Source organism: Temnothorax longispinosus, chromosome 11, assembly GCF_030848805.1.
Source record: "Temnothorax longispinosus isolate EJ_2023e chromosome 11, Tlon_JGU_v1, whole genome shotgun sequence".
NCBI classification, from domain to species: Eukaryota; Metazoa; Arthropoda; class Insecta; order Hymenoptera; family Formicidae; genus Temnothorax; species Temnothorax longispinosus.
The window spans coordinates 12,725,649-12,748,168 of record NC_092368.1 but is presented as its reverse complement, the minus strand read 5'-3'; the positions used below and the strand labels follow the sequence as shown (position 1 = coordinate 12,748,168).

Here is a 22,520-nt window from a genome sequence, read left to right as displayed (position 1 = left end):
ATAATCCTCCTCAAATACAATTCCATACGTTATATGCGTTCTTTAAAAATGTGTTTTATACGATTAGTTATAGGTTCTTGTGTCTCCAGGGGACAGCACATTACAAATAAGAGTTGGATATTTTTGCATAATACACCTACTATAGGCCTTCATGATCACTTGTAACAGAACTAAAAATTCACAAAAATGGCACTTGGTTTTTTATTGCTTATTGATTTCTTATATTCCGTAAAATTTGAAATTTATTGCATATCCCCGTAGGGTTCGCAATCTAGTACCTTTTCTCCATTCACTTAACCCTTTGGACCAACTGCTTAACGTCTCTTTCCGAAAGACGGAGCCCAGTTTACTCCGCACAAGATCCTATCTTGCACGGAAGGCGCAGTTTTTCGGAAAAAACTTTCCATGTTACATGGCTCTAGTGGACTCGAACCTGGTTCCTCAGATTACGAGTCTGGCGCTCTACCACTAGACCACACTGCCGCCTCTTGATTTCTTATATAAACCATATAAATGCTTCCAATGTTACTTTAAATCAATGCAAAACTTTAGAATTAAAACTTTATGACAAAAACACAAATTGTTCTGATATAAATGCTATTGAACTATTCAATGAGAAAAATCTATATAAAATAATATTTTCAGATATACATCAGCAAAACACTTAACAATCCTTAAGTTGATATTTTAAATAAATTAGTTTAAAATGGCTTTTTGGAAATATTTCCCAATTTAACAAAAGCGTTTTGAATATTATTAACTGTGCCAATAAATATCTGTGGCAACTGGTAAAGCAACTTTTTCAAAATTAAAATTAATCAAAAATTATCTCAGAAGTACACTGACGCAGACGTGATTATCCAATTTAACAATCCTATTAATAAAGAATGAACTGGCCAACAACCTCGATTACAAAAATATTACAGAAATATTCGCAAAAGCTATAATAAGAGTAGAAAGTGTAATTTTTAATTAATCTTTTTTAATTTTATTTTTACAAAATGTATATTATTAAAATAAATAAGCTATAAAACATATTAATACACTTAATAATATTTAAAAAAATACAACAAAAAATAAATATAAAAATTTTAAATATTTTTAAAATTTTAAATGTATTCTCTTTCTAAAAAAAGGCATGTTAAATCGATCTCTCGAAGTCTTCTCGAAAGTCTCGAATTGCTTTGTTGGCTCTTTTCCGCGATGCTGATTGATTCTGTTGCTGCGCTAACTTCGTGAGCGGCTGTCATAGCATATTTTAACAGTTGTGTGTAATATTAAAGCTAAATAACGCGCGCGAAGCGCGCGTCTGTGATGTCTAGTAAAAATATAAAAAAGAAAGCAGAACCACTATCCTGTATGCTTCGTTCTCGTTGTGGTTCTGGGTAACGCTAAAAACGGGAATTTTTTAGACTTTTTTATTTGCCTTTGCAGGTTCACGTTGGGGCGCCTAAGATGACAGTCGCAACGTCACCGAGTCGATACAAGATAATTAAACTTCACGAAGATAAATTAATAGGGTAAGGGCCAAAGCACATGTGACAGTTGTAGGACGTAAGTAACGCACAAGCTTTGGCGTATCCTGATCTGTCAGGTCGGGGACTGCGACCGTCGTATATCGCTACGCCATGTTATATGTGCTTTGGCCCTATCTCCGGTATTTACGCCGCGCGGGGTTTTACGCCGCAGATGTCAGAAAAAAATAGAAGGAATTATTTTGTTATGTGTCTTTATGCCATATTAGTATTGTGTTGTAATTTCAGTTTTTTACTATTAATATTAACGAAACTGTCGTGAGTTGAATCGATTTCTCACCGTAGTAAGAAGCGCGATCTTGTGTTACGACCTACGTAAAATGATTACTGTAGGGAATGTAAAAGGTTTAATGGTTATTTCATGATACATAAGTGTAGAGAAATAGTAAATAATGGAATATACATCAAAATACAAGTGCATAGCTCTTGTATTTTTTGTTTAACTTAATATCTTGTATATCCGTCCTGTTTAAGATATACGGCAAGTTAGCATGCGGAATTTATGCCATAGTACAGACACTTTGTAAAACTCGAAATCTCCTATGTGTCCTTTTTCCTTCTTTTTTTGGATCGTATAACAATAATCTTTTCCTAACGCGAGCGTGAAATGGGCCGCTCTTCGCGCTTGTTTTGAGTGAGCAAAACGATCCATTTCTCCACTAGTTGAAAAATGGAGCCATTTCTCAACTAGTGGAGAATAGTTATTTGTGTAACAAGTGCGGGAAGTTGAGAATTGGACACGAGTGCGGAGTGGACGTACAAGCCGAAGGCGAGTGCGATCACCCGCACGAGTGTCCAATTCTCAACCCGCACGTGTTACACACCCTATTTTATATTACAAAGTGCATGGAAAGTGGGCCATTATTGCGCGCGCGTCATCTGTGCGATTCCACGTAATGTAACATTACCGCACTGTTTTGACTCGTGGAATTGGCTATTTGTCGCACAGATGGCGCGCGCGTAATGGGCCACTTTCCACGCACGTGTGATATAATAGTTATTTGTGTAACAAGTGAGGTAAGATGAAAATTCCCGGTTGCGGAGTTTACGCACGAGCCGAAGGCGAGTGCGGTAACCGCACCCGGGAATTTTCATCTTTACACACGGCTTACACTCCCTATTTTATGTTGCAAGTGCCTGGAAAGTGGTCTATCACGCACGCGTAGCGTGCGTAATGGGGCACTTTCCATGCACGTGTTGCATAAATGAAATTGTAAAACAAGCGCGAAAAGCGGCCTATTTTACGCTCTTGTTAGGAAAAATAGTATGAACAACTCGTGGGAAAAGTGGTCGAGCCCAAATGAGTGTGATGGTCGCACTCATTCAGAATCGACCACTTTTCCCACTAGTTGTACAATATACTATTAATGCATCTATCGCTCTTCTATTTTTTTTTTTAATGTTTCAGTTTTATAATTTGTTTATCATTCTTACATCTTAATAAACTTCTTACACACACTTTATAACTTATTACATTTTATTGCCTTATTTATAAAAATTATTTGTAATTTTTTATAAGGCGTATATTTCACCTATGAATGTCATCTAACCCCCCACCCTTCTGGGATATATGGCAAAAATGCAAGGGTTTCTAATTTTTTTTTTTATTAAAGAATAAATATTTCATATTTATATTTTTTTATAGTAGTAGACAATATAAAGTTTTTGTTGCCGTATACATAGTATACGGACAGTATAAATAAAGTATAATTCATTTGCCGTAAACATAGTAAATAGTACTCGATAAATTAAATTTCCCTTATCTGCGGCGTATATACCGCAGTTACCCTATAGTAAAACTAGAGCCTTATCGAAAGAGATCGTTTTTTACGCAAAGTTTATAACGTATCAAGAGATAAACGGCGATTTAACAAACGACCACCGTCATTGTCATCGTCATCATCACCATCGTTGTCATCCTCGCGACCACGCGAAAAAGCAAGGCGGTAGTAAATTCATTCATAAGAAGGTCCATTCATCGCTTCATTCACTCGCTTCGTTTCCTTTCGGAGTTCGTTGTCTTCGGCCATGAGTCACTCCTAACACGCGCGTTGAGTCGAGCAGAAAGAGAAATGTCAGTGACTCGCTCGTTCCTTGCGAAACGGGCGTATAGCATAGTCGATGTGAAATGTTGGACGAAGAAAAAAAAAAGCAAAAGAAAGAAAAGAGATAGAAATAATTTCTTGTCTACAATTAAACAAATAAATTTTATTCGACGCCTGCAACACACACAGCGGTCTTTCTCAAAATAAATAAAATTTAAATCGTTAAAAAATTATATATACATATATATATATATATATATATATATATATATATATATATATATTATAATAGATAAATATATAAATATTTCTGAAAATTTACTTATAATTTTATTCCCTTTTTTTTTAATCGATATTTCGATTAATCGCTTCGAGCATATTTTTCTCGGAATCTCTTTATTTTACGTTAAATCTCCTACTCGAAGCTAGTCTCCTTGCTCGGTTACGCTCTGTATAGTGTAACGTAAAATTGGAAGCGAGCCTCGACGGCCGAGATTACAATTTCGCGTGGCGAAAGTATGCCATAACAAACGCGAAATGCGGCCGCGGCCGTGGAGGGAGAAGGGTGTAAATGGAGTTGTTAGAGCAGCGTGACGTGCGCGGCGGCAGGGCGTGATATCGTTAAGGACGATCTCTCGGCAAAGCCGAGACCTTCTCATTATCGCGCAACACTTCGAATTTCCTGGCACGAGAGACGCTGTCGTTGCGTCGCGTCGCATCGCGTCGCGCTGCACGAAGGGTGCATTAAAATGCACCCTTCGACTGATGGCCGGCCGTTTAGCACCTCATAAATTAATCGTGAGTATGATTCGCGGCCCGTCGTGTCGTTTTGTCGGCGATTTCCTTCGCAGACGACTGGCGAAGAAGTGCGATTTGCCTCTTCAGTTCCGATGAGTTTCGCGAGTGAATCGTATAAAGCTAGATAAATAATTTTATTATAATCTTCATATATCAGATTACGATTACGTAGCAAGTTCCTCGAATATCTTAGTCATAAAGTAAGCCTTTCCTTCACAATATTTAATTAAATCTATTTTCTATCTAATTATTATTGTAATTTATTGTATATTCGATACTCTATATAATGTCGCAAATTATGTGGCAGTACTATATCTCTAGGTAAATTAGTTTCTATCGTTTCTAAAATAATCGATTAAATTAGTCATTAGAGCGAAAACTAGAGATTTCTTTGCCATAATTCATTAAAAGATTATTAAACATCTATAACTATAATACTGCCTGTCTGTTTACTAGTGTTTGTGAGAACGAATGCAGCGGTTCAAAGACGACATTTTCTGTGGAGTTGCAAAGTCAGTTTCAATAATTTCGACATGCCGGAGATAGGCGAGCATTCTGAGAAATCTTATTACACGATCAGGTATCGAATAAATTCCTCGCCCACGGAGGAAAACCCCCTGGAAGGATAATCGTTCTTAATGACTTCCTTATTATAATTTCGTTATCTTTGATCGCCATGCAGTGTGCGTACGCACGCACCTCCACCGAGACTCGGACACGCGTCACGCATGCTACAGCACGCGCTAAGGACTCGATCCCGCAAATAATAATTATTGGGTCGTAAGAAATTTCACATTGCCGTTTTCGCATTATCAGACAATTTTGAGAATATAAAAACATACATAATTAAAAAAAATTCATGTTTCTCACATTTATCTTCGGTGTGAACAAAACTCGATTATTCTCGAGAAAACAAGCTCATATAAGATTTTCTCCAAATCCCGCGATGAATTAGAGCGGCAATATACCAGCTTCACAATTTATTACGCTACAAATGTTTGCATTATAAATCTGAAACACACACACACACATCTTTCCTGGAAGCGACGGAACTCTTATGCAGATTTGTATTTGCGCCACACAGCTCGCGGCGTAACAATGCAATGAACCGGCCGTCTAACGGCGCGGCGGTGCATTAGGTGCATATCGTCGCGTACGTCGGCAACTCTCTTACGCAATGCGATAGTACAATTCTCTCCCGTCCCGCGACTTGTGTGCGTCACCGCTCGCGCTCATGCCGCGCGAGGCGAATTTCGACACCCACGCGCGACCATTGTGCAGCGCGGGCCGCTAGACAAAAGAGTCTTTCCATCTCTTTGCCATAGCTGGCATAAATTGCCTCGTACATTGCGCCTGACTTGGACGGATCTTTCGCAAAACCGCGACGATCTTTCGGGACAAACGTTCGTAAATTTTATTTTTCGAGTTTATTCGAATTATCGCTTACGAAACTGCAGTTTTATTACTTATTACACTCTTTCGTAGTCAAGCGTAAAATTTTGAACATAATAGTTTCTGTAATATATCTATAACTTTAAATAACTTTCTCGTTTATATCCAGGGCATTTCACTTCGAGCGTATTACGACGAGCTCTTTGGTCAACTGAACTAAACTTCAGATTCAAACTTCAAAATCAAATGGATTACAAACAAAACCTCTTTCTTCAGCTGATTTTAAATGACGTTTGCTTTACAGAGAGTTACAATTTAAAGCTTAGTTATAAAAATACGTAATATTAAAGATAAAAGATTGAAAAAAAAGAAACTGTGATAAGTTATCACTGATAACTCTCCACGATATTTTCACTAAAAAAAATCGATTCTAAGATTATCAGAGAGTTTGTGTTAAAAGATAATGCACGGGATAAACTGTAAACTGAAAGAATGACCAGATGAAGAAGATGGAATAATGACGCGTAAAAAGCGCGTATAAAATAACACATGGGGTGGTGAATCCCGACATCCTCCCCAAGTCCTGGAACTGAGCCCCCGCGTCGCGGGATTACGACGCCCACGCAGCGCCCAGCTGCCGGTCGCACACAGGAAGGCTGTCGGAACGACTAACAGACGACGACTACGACGACTAACAATTTCCTAGTGACCCACATCGCGCTCTCGATGCCCCACTCCCACGCACGTAAATATGACTCTGTCTTTCTTCAATTGCATCTGTATCTCTCGTGGCAGCGAACGAATACACGCAATACGACCGCCGCGAAACCATGAATTCTAATGATATCTCGAATCGATTAGAAAGTTCATTCGTTCTTTTCTCGATCTTGTCAATGCAATTCATATAAGAGTAAAAAATAAAAACATGTTTTAATACTTCAATAACGTAAAGAATCGTTTTGCTAACTATAATATACATTATTATGCATTGAATTATATTATCTATTATATTTTCATAATTAAGTATCCTATTATCGAGGTATTATTTCAATTAAAATATTTTTTTATTGTTATGTTAGAAATGAAGGTGGCAATGTGGTCTAGCGGTAAAGCGCCAGACTCGTAACCACGAAAAACCGGGTTTGAGTCTATTTGATCACAGAAATTTTAATATTCTAAGCAATCCAAGCTGTAGTCCTCTACATGAGAAATTAATGGAGGACTTTCGTGCGAAAAAATTGGGCTCCGTCTTTCGGAAGACATTAAGCATTGGTCCATACATAGCTGGCAAATGGCTATGTGCACTCCTCCATTTGCCATCATGCTAGGGTGCTGTGAGCCAATCATCCGCTGCACATCTGAATTTAAAGCGATTACTGAAACATCTTAGGAGGCCCTATATTCCACTTGGAAATTAAAGGAATTAATCATGCTAGTAAAAATGAATCGATTAAAAAATGCTTCCTTTTAAAGAACCGTACCGACAAGATGGGACCGGTATCTCCTCGTACTATTTTTAGACGCGCGTTGTTACCTGCGAGACGCAACGTAATAGTATCTTAAAGTGTTGGGGAGGTAAAGAACTGACCTCTCTCTCTTGAACGTTATTCGGGCGATACGTAGGCAAACAAGGTTGCAGTACAATAGTACTAAGTCGAAGATGCATTCGCTACGATTTACCTCTACTCAAGATGGATCTTTGTTTAAAAAGAACGGATCTTTGTTAAAATAATTATAACCAAATAGTGCTAATATCAAAAGCGATGATTGGTTCGATTTTCAAAGGAGAAATTTAAAATTGTAAAAATATTGGATAAGAGCTAGTATTTGAAAAGGATGAAACCCATTAGATGATTAGATAGAAGTGTCGGACAATATTTTGGGAAAAATTATAGAAACCTCTTCTTATCTTAAAGATAAGATGTATAAGACATAACGCAATAAAAAATCAAATATTGCATTAAAGATATGAAATATCATATCCATACACTGATGAGAAAAAAGTTAATCCTAAAAAAAATTAGTCCTATACGAGCAACTAAATATGTTAGTTAGTTAACTAAACATTAGTTGTTTCAACAATTATTAAGTTGCGCTAAAAAAGGTATAATGCATTCATGTCAACCTTTAAATTTGTTTAATCAAGAATTAATTAATTCAACTAATGGTTTAGTTAAACTAACTAAAATGTTTAGTTGCTCGTATTGGCCGACTAAATATTTGTTGGGATTAACAAATATTTTTTCTCAGTGTAGTATATTTGATCCTTTTTGTTAGAGAACCGTCTTAATACTATTTTGAAAATATTAAAGATCATAAAATTCTGCAATATATAGAATAGCAGTTTCGATACATAACAGCGTCCGTCCATATCGTGACGCAAATTCACGAAGCAACACACCTCCGATCACCGTAAAAGCACGTGCGAGCGTACACGTTGCTCCGTCGCGAACGCGCGTCTGCACCTGCAACGATTCGGAGGATCCAGCTGCGCGATCCGACGCTCGGCTAACGTGTCTTTCTGTTTATCGTCCCTCTCTCGTACACTCTCACCAACGCAATGCGAGTATTTTCAAACTGCAACCGACATGACGGACAATTGCGACAATCGACCTTCGGGAGCAACGAAAGGCTCGCTTGCCCGTTTTGCAATGAATCATCGTGTGCAGCCGGTAATTTCCGATTAAACAAAGAGCGTTCTCTTTGTCAAGTCTCTGTAGCGATCGTAATCTATATGTCATACTTATTATGAATTTATTTTCATTATTGATCACACGCAATATTATAATATACCATGATAATATATCAGTATAAAAGGATAGACTAAAATATAAATATAAAATAAAAAAAAATAATATATATATATATATATATATGTATTTTATATTTATATTTTAGTCCATCCTTTTACACTATGTACTCTTAAAATTCGCGTATTCCTTTAATTTATTCATTGTGCTAAAGAGTACCAAGTAAGATCAAAACATCCACAATGTCTTTATTAATTTTTGGACAATAAATTATTGAACAGTTTTAACTTATAACAATCTATATTTGATCCGGTTTAGCCTCTTGATTCTCATGTCGTGTTTATAATATATCGTACTATTCTACAACTTCTCTGTGTCTGTCATTATCAATAAAAGTTTTAAAATGGTTTTAAATCATACCAATTTTATTTCTTTGATATAATTTGAGCCCAAGGATTAAATTTAATTTAAAATATTTTAAAAGTTTTACGTTGCTGCAGTTTTTAAGCTCTTAAATTAATTGGAATTTGACAAATTCTGACATATTCCTTAGTAGTCGTGCTACATATTTTCGTCTTAGCAACATCGGGTTAAATTCGTATGCAACACGTATGTATACCAAATTTGGCTTTGCAGACGTGAGATAATTCCAGCGTCGAATTAGAGCAGCGGTGGCTCTAAGACTGCACGTCGTAAATTGCAACAGAGAACGACGAGCGAAAGGGTCCGACGGGGCTCTCGCAATAGCGCATTGTCGTGTCGCCGGGGCTGGAAAGATTGTCGGCGGTCTCTCTTTCTCTCTCCTCTTACCACGCGATGCAGCGTATGCAACGGTACCTCCTACTATCAGGCTCGAGTCGAGTCGAACCACGCTGCACGGTACGGCACAGCGCGGCATGATGGACAATGGATGGATGCAAACTATGCAAAGCCGCGCGCGCGCGGTTGCATAGCGGACTACGCGAACTAATTCTCGCTCGGCGGAGCGACAAGGAACGAATGAACGAACAAACGAACGGTTCACGACCCGAAATCGTGGCGCTATCTCCGGCCTTCTTAAAATAAATCTGAAAACGTCAAAAAAAAGTGGACATGCCGCTCCGAGATAGCATCCAGACAGATAAGCGAAGTTCGCGTATGTACTTAGCCTACTCAGACAAGGCTACGAATTCGCGGCTATCAAATTATCTTCGACGCGATATAGAGCCGAAGGCAGCACTCTGAGGAGCCCGTTGATAGATATTGACGAGTACATATATGTATACACGGAGAGAATTTTCTCTTAAAATTTACCCTGAATCATGGTAATTGTGGGACAACATGTATAATAACCAAGAATTTTATGCGAGCTATTCTGATTAATATCTAACATAATAAAAAATATTAATATCTATTACATTAAAATATAAAATGTTTGATTAATTTTACTAAAATATATCTAGGAAATTTCAACAATTTTTCAAAATTTACCAATCTGCTTGGTAATTTTTATCACGTTGTTTGTAAAATGTCTTTTGTATATTTTAAAAATTCTTTGGTTGCCAAGTTGTCCCAAGTTTGTAGTGAATTTAAGGGCAAAATATAACAAAAAATTCTTTCCGTGTAGATAGGATATTTCTCAATTGTTGAAGCGACTTTTCTTGAGAATCAAAAGTTGTAAAATGTAAAAAGTATAAAATCTCTGATAGCTGATATTTATCTATAGCGTAAGTAATTATCTGTATCTGTATAATGATTTGATGGATATTGATATCAATTTTTCTTTTTTAAATTTTTAACGTTGCATTTATTAAAAATTAAATACGAAGCTTCCATTATGTAACAAAGCTCTGAATTAAAATCCGAGAAATATCACGAATAATTCGATATTTCTCCAAATCAAATATAATTCGTACTTAAACGCTTAACATAGACCTGTTAAAGGTGTCGGTCTTTTTTTCTTTTGATTTTCGATATTAAATATCTTAGAAAACAAGTCTAAATATTTCTGTCAGGGCAAGAAACGCAAGTAATCTCCAAGAACGAAGAATGATATTACTGGGCCAATATTATTGTTTATACGGCTAAAAATAAAACAATTGCGGTATGTACAGTGCACCCGAGTGCAACGACAGATGCATGTCTGCGTAGCACGCGCCAACCATGCAGGTGTGTAATGTACCACGTGGTGTACAACGCGCGCGGCTAAATCTTGCCGGACAAGGTGTTCGTTGGTGCGGATACGAGCTCTTCGGTCGTACACTCCCACCACACTCTCTCGTAATCTCGTTAATCTCCCCTTGAACCGATCGAATAAACCCGCATTATCTCGATCACCCAATAATAATTAAAATGTTAAATAATAAAAAGCTCAAAGATTATATCGAAAAACAAATTATTAATTATATTATTTAAGAAATAATAATCATTGCGCCGGACAGCATGGATGCTTCAATCATCATTGATTACATTTTGGTCCGTTTCCCATTTGCTAGAAATGAGATTGGGGATGGGATCAATAGATTAATATTATAATCAAGTACAATATGTACTTACAAATCCGAGTCCAATCCAATAATCAAGTTTTATTTTCTAGAATTCGAGTAATATTCATAAGAAATAATATTTCATACATTATCTTTGCAAAATATAATCGATACCGACTAGTTTCGAATTTTAAAATAAGTACCAACAGGATTTGAAATGTACTTAACCTACTTAATAAATAAGTTTTACTGTAAAGAATCGAATCTTACAAGTAGTACTCGAACTATTAAAATAAACTTGTTAGTTTAAAGAATGTAATGTGTAAATAAATATTTTAAGCAACTTTTATTCTAAATTTTTAATATCTAATATTTTTATTATATTTGATTTTAACGATTGACATGTAATATTTGTAATTATCAAAAAGATTCATAAAAGATTCGAACATATTTGATCGAGTCCACTTGGAAGTACATAACACTCTTATTTTTCAAGGTACTCATAGAAGGTTTAAACTCATTTCGTCATAGGTTGCGAGTCTACTTGAATGTATCTACTCGTACTGCTTATTTTTCGAAGTAATCGTAAAGAGTTCGAAATTATGTAAAAATTCGAATCTACTTGTAAAGTAGGGGAAACTGAGGCTAATTGTACAATTTTTTAAAGATTTTTTTACACGTAACTAATAAATGAAATACAAGCCGCAAACAAAATTTTCAATAACCGCATGCTTATACAACACAAAAATTATTTTTTTAACTAGATAGGTAGATAGATAGATAGATACTTTATTTACCCCAAGGGGTCTTAAAGGGCGTTTTTTTTCCATTAGGAACATACCCAACCCTGTACATCTTTCCAACACCTCCTCTTATCCAACACACATGGCGTTTTGTAGGGAATTATTTTTTAAACTAAATAGAATAATTAATTTTGTTGCACAAATAACAATTATAAGGCGACGATATTTGTAACAACCAGCTCCATATACGGGGTAAGTTGTTACAATACTGGATTAAGTTGTGAAAGATCCAGTTTTCAAAGTATAATATATTTAATAAAGAGAAATAACAATATGTAATAATATATAATATGTGTTATATTACACTTACATTGTTGAGTGCAAAATTATAATCAAAACAAAAGTTGTTTTAGTTCGACCCTTTAGTTTAATAATATACATATTAATTTAGCCAGTTGGGTCGAACTAAAACGACTTTTGTTTTGAATTATTTACTGGCGACGAAAGTTACTGTTTTGTCACAATTATAATATAAATATAATTTAACTGATGTTCTATATTGACTGGTTCTGATACGTAATAACAGACGTTAACGATGAATATATATATATATATATATATATATATATATATATATATATATACTCATTCGTTAGTGAACCGAAATTTTACCAAAAATATAAGTCTTACGTAAGATTAAAATATCTGCCGCTGTTATGCCGAAATTATGTGTTACATCGACGAAGTTGGTCGAAATTATAAGTAGAACAGCACTAACAACCTATCCCGTCCAACCAGCCCCGACTTGCCATATTTAGATATTTTGATTATTGTTTAAACAAAAAAATGTTTTAAGACATTAACATAACTGGAAGTTATTACGTTTAAGGTAAAAACACAGTTAGAATTATGATATGATGGCCGCAGATTTATAAATATAACATTTAATACATCACTGATTTATCTTACTTTTGGTTATACAAAACTAAAAATATTTTCTGTTTGTGAAAATACGGTACTCAGCCTAAAATAGCTAATTGAAATATTATCGCAAGGTTTTTGCGGAAATACTATATTTTTTATGCAATATTATCTTTTGTCAATTTACAATAATTGTCGTGTTCCAACTTGCCTCATGTACCAACTAGCCCCGGTCTCCCCTATTTAATTCCATCGCTAGTATTTACATAGTTTGTCCGTCTTATACAACGATACTATTATTGGATCGTTGCTGTATCAACGACTCTCCAGCGACATCCGACAGGAAATAAAATATCAGGTCATCCTGTAAATAATGTCGTTTCCCATATTGCGGTTGAAACATTCGTCACCTCAAACTCAATATTTTTTGAACAAGGAATCAAAAAATAGACGAATTATGAACAACATATTGTTGTAAATAATAATGGAAAATTCTTTCGTAATCGATTGTAAGTAGAAATTTATATACATTTGTTATTCAAAATTATTAGATAACCATATTACTTATAAATAGTATATTACACTACAAGGGCCGAAAGTTGAATTTTCGGCCCTGCGCGTCATGATGCCCCGAGGCGAAGCCGAGGGCATCATGACGAGCAGGACCGAGATTTCAACTTTTGGCCCGCGTAGTGTATACGATTTTTCTTCATAGCCGGTCGAAAGTACGTTATTAATTTTACTTTTTTTAACTTTAAATGTTAATAAGCATGTTTTTGATGCCTGCCCCCGACATTTGCGGCACGAGCGAAGCGAGTGCTGCTGGTCGGGGGGGCAGGCATCAAATACATTCGAAGAGTCAAGTCTTGTCATATTTTGTAAAAATAAATTCACGTGCGTGCCAACGGGGTGACCGTTGGTATGTGTGTGCACGTGTGTCGCGCGGATTCGCACGCCAGGACGATCGATAAGCCGTCCGTCGTCGGGATCGCGTCTTCCGGCCGGGGAACGAGACGCGGATCGTCGGGAAGCCCGGCACGTGCCGGCACCGTTCCCTCGAGCCTACAAGCCGGCGAAAACCTAACCTGCAAAGGCAACTGACGCCTCGAGCCTACGCTTCGAGAGGTACTGGAACGTAATCTCGAAGTTCCTATCCGGTTCGTGTTACCGCCGTATAGAGAGCGCGCGTGTACTTCTCACAGGGAGCAAATGTTAAACTTTCGTCCCTGCTATTAGGGACGAAAGTACGTACTTTCGACCGAGGTATGAAGAAAATACATTTCATGTTTCATCGAATCTAGAGATTGTCTTTTTATATTTTCTCTTTTTGATTAAATGAGAAAGTTTAATAATTAAAGCATAGCTACCGTCTATTTCCACCAATGCAGATTAACTTTAATCTCGGTTTAACTTACTTTATATAATTTTATAATTCTTTAGAACTAGAAAAAGATAAAAAATAAGTTAAACCGAGATCAAAGTTAATCTGCATTGGTATACCAATATAAGATACTCTATAGAGATAAATATAAGGGTTGAAAACACTTGTTTTACCTTCAAGTCCAACATCAATATCCATTTTTTTTCGCTAATGATTTCTGGTTCATTTTAAACGCAAGGAATTTATATAATAGGGGTATTCAAATAAGTTAGAGTTTAACGGTTTGACAGGTTATGTCGGGTTAAAGTCGGGTAAAAAGTTAATTTTTAAACTTTTAATCCAAAGATTAATGTGATAGGTTAATGAGTCACTTATGTATTTTGCGTAACCTTAAAGAGTAGCACGTCCAAAGTTAATTAATTAACTTTTTACTCGACTTTAACCCGACATAACCTGTCAAACCGTTAAACTTTAACTTATTTGAATACCCCTAATGTATCTGGCTTTAAAAATGTACAGCATTATACGATTTTTTTTCTACAATACAGTTTCGCTTCAACATGACATTCAATTAATGAAGGATGTTTGACATTGGCAGGAGCGTCCCGCAAGCGTGTATGCGGAGACCTGCGATACAGTGATAAACTCGCGACCGATAAAGACGGACGATTTCGAAGTGGAGACAGCCGTTTAGCGTCAGAGCGGAAAATCGTACGCCCGTATTTGTATTGTATTATATATGCATGCATTGTCGTGAAAGATCGACGGAGGTGATAATATTGCGCATTGCTAAACGCTCGATAGCATTGCGATAGCCAGACCTCGAGATAGCAGCTAGCGGCCCTTCGCCTTCGTTAATTAACTTGAAAACTTAGTCGCCGTCGACCTTCAGCGGTCTCGGTTATTGACGCGGATTGCAGTTACAGCACTTGAGTATAACTGTTATTATTAGCGTATAATTCTCACATCATCGTCGTACAATCCCTGTTTATCCTTAGTATTACTATTTCATAATTATCGCAATTATCTTACATCTTGTCAGTATTATACAATGATATCTCGATTATCTAAACGCTATAATTAAGAGAACGTTCGATTACTGCAATATTATATCCATTACCGGGACGACGTAAACAAGTACCTCGTCGCAAGTACCTTCCTCAAATAATATCAAGTCGGAACTTTTTAAGTAAAAAAAAAAAAAAAAAAAAAAAGGAATTGCTCCAAATATTAATAATGTATTTTCCATCATCCACTCATTACCTGAGAAAACAAAATATATACTCCAATGTGGTGTCTACTTATTTTTATGTCACCACAGTGTAGGTATTGATCGGAAAATTGAATATTCCGTTAAACAGCGGGTAATAATGTCAGACTCCATTTGCGATAATAACAACAGAGAGCCCGATCCGAAGCATCTCACATCGCGCGTGTTCCGTGGAAAAAAAAAAGAAAAAGAATTGAGAACCGTTATGTTTCGCGGTCGCAATCGTTCTCCGCGGCGCGGATGCGCCTTTTGCACGTGCACGCTTCCTGTGCAACTGGTGGCATCGCGGTGTCTTTCGCTTAAAGGAAGGAAAGGCTCCGGGTCGCCGTAAACAGGTGATCGATACGTCTCGTTTGCGTGCGTGCGTGCGTGCATACGTGCATACGTGCGTGCGTGACGTCCATTAATGGGACATGTGGGTACATCGATACGCGGAATCGCTCTCGCAAAGTCGCGGTATATAGGGATGAAAGCAACTCGCGCTCGAGTATCGGATACTCCGCAATTAATGCGGTTTGTGCACCGACACACAGACGCACACCAAGGCGTCCGCGCACACCTGTTCAATTTCGCATCACCGTTTATCGCTCGCGTATTATCCTCCGTCGACTTTAATTTGTTCTCGCTTCGTTCGATACGAAGCGTATAAACAAGTCCGGGGATAATGCAATTACGACGTAATTTCCATAATCGAATTTTAGTATCGCGGCGCATCATCGGGGTCGCGTCGTATTTGCGCAAGACCCCGTGCGTGCATACGCACATGACGGTGCGACAATTATTATTTTTAGATTCGTTGAGTTTTGCATCGTATTATAATCCGAGGAGTGAACGCAAACGTTCTTTGTTGCGCTTCTTGTTCGGACTTTGTTCAGTCGATTCGAGTGTTTACCGCGATCCGCTGGCAGGTGATGCGCGCACACCTTTTAAGATACAACGGAATACATAAACATATTCCGATTTCGCGGCAAGGATCATCGCGCCGGCTCTATATCCGTGGTTACATCTACAGGCGTGATAAAGGCTATAACCGTCGTCGCTGGACGGACGCTGTCGAACGAACCGACGCATCGTGTCGCATCTATACGTGTAGATACATCGATCAAAAGATAAACCGTATAATACGACGTCTTGAATATTCCACGTTGCATGTACTTCTAATGGAACGATGCAAATTTTTGTTATAATTTAATACGGAGGACTTCGCATACCTGTGCTTTTTTCCATACAAGCGTGAAGGCGGACAAGTGAAAAATGAGGTAAATGCTTGCTTTTCTTCGCAAGAAATGCAAGTAACTGAAACGTAACAAATCTTTTCTTTGTTCAGTATAGGATAACGGGAGGGAATATGCCAGCGTGGGGAATATGCCACTCGTTATGTTTAACAAAGCTACGGCTAAAAGTGCTCTTGTAAATACCATGAAATCATTCATATTAGTTCTATATCTGACGTTTTGCATAAGTTTTGTTCATTTCCTGGCAGTATTATAGTTTATATAAGGTAAGTACATTTTACAACGAGCTTTTTAAAACTTTCTTAATTGTTTTATGTAAGTTATTCTTCAATCAATTACACTATTTATTATCGACTTATTTTAAAGACTATTTGTACTGTTTTTATGAATAAAGTAACTTTTGAAGTTAAATTACTACATGTTTGTATGTGGTATATTATCTTATGCTATGTGGCATATTACCCACATGGTTGGGCAATATGCCACTTTGCAACACTTTTGTATTTCTTTCTTTTTAATAATAAACAATCAAAATATTTTATTAAAATCATATACAAGTAACAGATAAAAGAATGAAAGAAGAGACCAGCATGTAAAGATACTTCAAAGAGAAAGAAAAATAGGGAAAAAAATCAAATTTTTATTAAGTATGGCATATTCTCCCCAGTTTCCCTATATCTTGTTTTCTTAAGACCTGCATATTGTTGACACAAGAGTGCAGCGTCTTTCACGCAACAACTCGATGTAGCGGAATCATTTGCTTATTGGACAATCGCGAATTGATCATTCTAATATATGCGGGGCCTTTTATTCCTTTACACGCGGCAATAAAATATCTCACAGCGTTTAGGCTTAATGGGGGAGAAAGAAAAAGAAGGAGGAGGGCGCGTGCCACAAGCACGTCCGGAGCGCAGCAAGTCGAGGATGCACCTGTCCACCATCTTGGTCCCACTCTCTCCGGGCCCGTATGGCATCTCGCGGTCGGTCGACAGCAACAGCGGCGACGGCGAGAGGGCAGGAGCCCAGAGAGGAGGAAGGAAAAGAACAGGAGAAAAGAGAAGGAAGAAAGGCGAAGGTGAGAGCGGGACGCAGGAAGCGCCCGAGACAGGATGTGGGCAGCTGTTTACCAGCTGGAGGATGATACACCTCGACGTTGCGCACTTAAGAAACCTGTATACGTGGACTTTCGGGGCCCGTCGCCGCCGTCGCCGCTGCACGAGAAAGGAAGTATCGAAATTTCGATCCGATACTACAATTTTCACATCGTTCCATTACTTTTTACCTCAATTCTATTTTAAAAGTTTTTAAAACACTGATATATATCCGATATACATTGAATCCCATCAGGCTTCCTTTTAGATAAATATCGAAAATATTGATGTTGCGTGTCTTCTCTATATATTTTTAAATTTATCTTGATCTAGTTTCTATATTTTGCGCCAATATCTTTGGAATATATTAGTTTATTTGATTCCTATTTATATATCTGCGCGTTTAGAAATATCGAAATTTCATTTTCAATAGAGTGCCTATTTTTTATTTCAATCTCATTCTATACATATATTTTTAAGACGCTTTTAAGAACTCGCAATCTGTCGAACTGTATGTTTTCAGCGAAGTGGAAACAAAACGCGGTGGCAAGCAGGTGCGCGATCAGCGCATTCAGTTTTCCCATCGGGAAATTTATCGGCTACCCTCGATTTCCCCCATCTCGGTCTCTTTTCCTCTTCACAATACGCTTTTCACGACGCCCTTCCGGCAGCGAAACAGCCGTTCTCCGCCGCGATCTTTTCGAATGGTTCCCTTCACAAAGTGGACCACTAGCTAAGTTTTTGTTGGCTTCCACCTTTTTCGCTCCCTTCCTCCCCCTTCGCCTCCACCGCCTCCGCTTCCTCCTCCTCTTTCTTCCATCCTCGTCCTCCGGCTTTCTCTCGTCCGATCGGAATCCCTCTAACCGATCTCCGCTCGAAGGCGGATTCACATGATCAGATTCCCTTTGTACTTTTCAAAAATGTCCTGGAGCTGCACCTGGACGAGACGAGGAGATAGTCTGTTCTTTGAAATTTTTAAATCCTCTCCTTTGGTATAATATTTATCTCGCTTCGCATCGTAATTTTCGTGTCGTTTCTCAATTTATTTCTTATGCCTATCTAATTTCACCCATGCAAACCCTATCTTAATTTCTATTATACCTCCTCAGACGGTAAGCATAGAAATTTCGACAAGCTGCTTCACCTGGGACAAAAGCAAAGTGGTAGCAGCCTAAAGTTTCCTTTGAATCCTTCTCGATATAATATTTATCTTACCTTGCGTCGTAATTTTCGCGTCTTTTCTCAATTTATCTCTTATACCTACTCACCTCTAATCATCTACTTTAACTTTTATCATTTCTCTTTAAAAGATAAACAGTTAAATATTAGAGTTTCGATATTGCTTCGAGCGAACGAAAGGAGAAAGTAGTCTAAAATTCTACTTTCCTAAATCCCTGATATGATTCTATAAAATGCCTTGTCTTATTTTATATTGTAATTTTTATATTACTTTTCAATAATTCGTCCATTGACATTTTTTAATGATTACCTACACATGAAAAATTTAGTTTATTTTTATATCAATTTTGTCACTAGGTACTATTTCTTTTTACCTCTATTACATTTTGGTTCTTAAAACATTTTCTTTTTCCTTGTAAGGTACTTTCGAATTTCCTCGAGTACACGCAAATCTCGCTCGCTGTGATCTTTTGTCTCGCGGCGAAAGAGGGAAGGGAGAGTGGGCAAAGGGGATGAAATCTCGATTTAATTCTAAATGACGGATCGGGGCCTTGTCGTCTTTTTCGTCGTCCTTCTCGCGGCCATTTTGCGTCCTTCAGGTTACTCCCTTCCTCCACCGCATCCTGCGCCACCGTGGAATAAAATATTCTGCGGGCCCACCGAAAGCGAGAGCACGCACGAAACTTCGCCTGTAAAAGGCGCCCACGTACAACAAAGATTTCGAGATGTAGGTGGCCTCCTAATTTTTTTATCGGTCGCTCTCTGCCCCCCTCGGGCCCCTTGTATTATACCCGCCCGTAGAGATTCCCATCCTGTCCTGCGGGACCTATCCAAGAGCTCATGCTATTAAGGCACATTTACATCCGTTTTCTTTGGAACGTAGTCTTGTCACTGAGCTATAAAAAAATTTATATTTTAATCTATGTGATTACGATAAAAAGTATACAAATGTAAATTTATTTCCTTGGAAATTAAGTGCTAGTTGTGAAAAAATAACCAGCAATACGGTAATTGAAGACACAATAGCCATGCACCTAATTGAATTAAAACTGTTCTTCCTGGAGTCTCCTAATCATCGCCATTAAGACAACAATTATCACGCGTAGACATCCACCAGTGACACGGTCGCAGCATCCAGTAACATTGGCGAGAGGACACACAACCTAACCTAGCCCAACTTGCGTTCATGGTGGAAGGGAGAAGTGAGAGTACCATGTCGGGGTAGCTGGAAGCGGTGGAGGGAGATAACCGGCAGGATCCCATCGATTTTCGCGCATCGCACAGATGAATTCCACGCAAGTTCGCGTTCTCACTGCACTTTCGACGCGAGGAACGCGGTCATTTCTCTCTCGTTTCGCGTTTATACGATATTTTCACGCCGAGTATATACGCGAGCCACTCATTTTTAAAGCGGTGCGCGCAGAGCGGTATTTCCAGATTGCTTTAAATCCACTGTTTAAATCCACAAGAAACTTTATAATCTCTATCATGTTAAAGACATTCAAAATTGAGAATGTAAATCCTATTTCATAGAAACTTTAATTCTGGAGTGCGATAATAAAACTGATATATGAAATTTGTATATTTATACTTAACCGTTATACCGCAGATAGAAAGGCGAACGATTCATCGTAATGGAAATATCTGAGAGAAATGATATTTGAAAGAAATGACAAACTTGGGATTGCACAAATGTCGTCCCGGGGACGAAGCGTCGAAAGGCAGCAAATAAACGGGTCAATACTCAGAACGCCACATCGGCTTTAACGCCCAACGACACCGAGGAAGGCAAACAGCCTCGAAGAGGGCGAGGGAGGATGTTCACCCCTTCGTGGTCGCGAAGCGGAAAAAATCGTCACCCTCCCCTTCAATCGGTGACAGAGAAAATTGCAATCGCTATATAAGAAGGATTTCAGGCAATATAAAACTGAACGTTAAAGACACAAAGTAAAAAGTTGAATATTCTATAAAATATAAAAAAGTATAAGGATTCTCTTAGCAAATTAAAGTTTATTGGATTATATCAAATTGAGTTCGAATTCAAATCAAATTCCCTTCGAAATCAAATCCAAACTCGCATTAAACGCGTCGGTAAGTTTACAACAGCGTGTGTTAGAGCGTCGAAATAAATATCCAAATATATAAAATCACAAATTAAAATAAAATTCGAGCTTAAAGTAAATTCTGCATTATGCACGCTAAATTCAGCTCAAACTCAATTCAATGAATTTGATTGAGCTCAATTCGACTCAAGGCTCGGGGCGGCGGCGGCGATTGCCGTCGTTGAAATTTATTGTTTCGGTTTGCGGATCGATGCGTGCCGAGATTCTTTCAAGGTTGCAAACGGCAACGGCGACCGACGACGCGACAGTGCGTTATCATCGGTCGCCGCGCCGGTGCATCGTATCGCATGCGGCGTGACACGGCAAGTACCGTTGCATCGGCCCTGCAGCGGAGAGATAGCGAGAAAGAGGAAAGTGGAGGAAACGAGCGAGCGAGAGAAAGAGAGAGAAAGAGGGGGGAGGCGAGAAAGGGAGGAGGGAGTTGAATGGAATAGCAAATTTACTCGGCGGAGGGAAATTACAGCTCTTTCCCTGCCGCGCTTCTCCTGCATGCTCCATCACGATTGTGCAATCGCCATCAAAGATATCGACAAGCACGGAGAAAGGACGTCCGATAAGTTAGTCGTCTCGTTCCTAATACGCCAACTGATGGACTTTATGCCGCATTTTCATTCTAGAAACTAAAGCAGTAGAGCAATATTTAGTTAATTTAAACGTCTGGCTTTGAATTAAATTCTAATTCGTTGGGTCGTCGTATAAAATCCTGAAAGTGGTAACTTTATCAAAAGACAAAAATGTTTGCTTTATTATTTCTTTACAAAAAAAAGCTCCTGTCAATGATTTTTTAAATTTAAAATACATTAGTAGAAACATACAGAAAACTGATAAATTTGTACACTTTAAGTTTCTAAAGTCGGATAGGATGTTACAAAAATAATGCAATGTAATACAAATGCCATGTCCAGAAAAGAAAATAATGGGGAATATCGGTATAAATTTAATATTTGTAATACAAAACACATTTACCTGTTTACATTGTTTTAACAATATTGTACGAATGATATTGACTCTGGATATTTTTATCGTTTTGCGCATTTAAATTTCCTACATTTGATCAAAGTAAAATTATGAGAACGGTTTCACATTTTAAAAAATACGAAGAACTACTAAATATTTCAATTATGAGCATTATTGCTTCCCTAGAAAACATTTAAAAATAAAACTGTGGATACAAAAAGCTTACATCATGTGTGCAGTAAGACTTAAGAGTATTTCTGCTCCCCTTAAAACGAGGGAATCTCGCGAAGGAAAAGAAGGGAGATGCGATCGCGAATATCGCTAAATCCAGACTGGAATCTCGCAAGGGGAAATGATATCCAGAGACAGAGGGTGATACGATAAACGACTCGTTCGTTCCGATCGGACAACGTGGGAGAAAGAGGGACGAGCATTCACAACCCTTTGCAGCGCATGAACGTTTCCGAGAACTGTCCCTTTGCGTAAACACGTGATCACTTTCACGGAAGTATAATAATACTTCTTCCTCTTTCCTGTGTCTATAAACGCGGATTATATCGCATCGATTTTAACTGCGTGCACTTCTCCATTGCATGCGCACGTTGTCGATTATATGGCACACGTGTACAGCCGAT

General features: G+C 37.9%; 1 protein-coding gene across 4 annotated transcripts in view; it reads right to left on the bottom strand.

Moving 5' to 3' along the window:
• Positions 1 to 22,520, bottom strand: part of LOC139821878 (histone demethylase UTY-like) — a 121,179-nt gene that overhangs the window by 30,942 nt on the left and 67,717 nt on the right. The window lies entirely within an intron of this gene.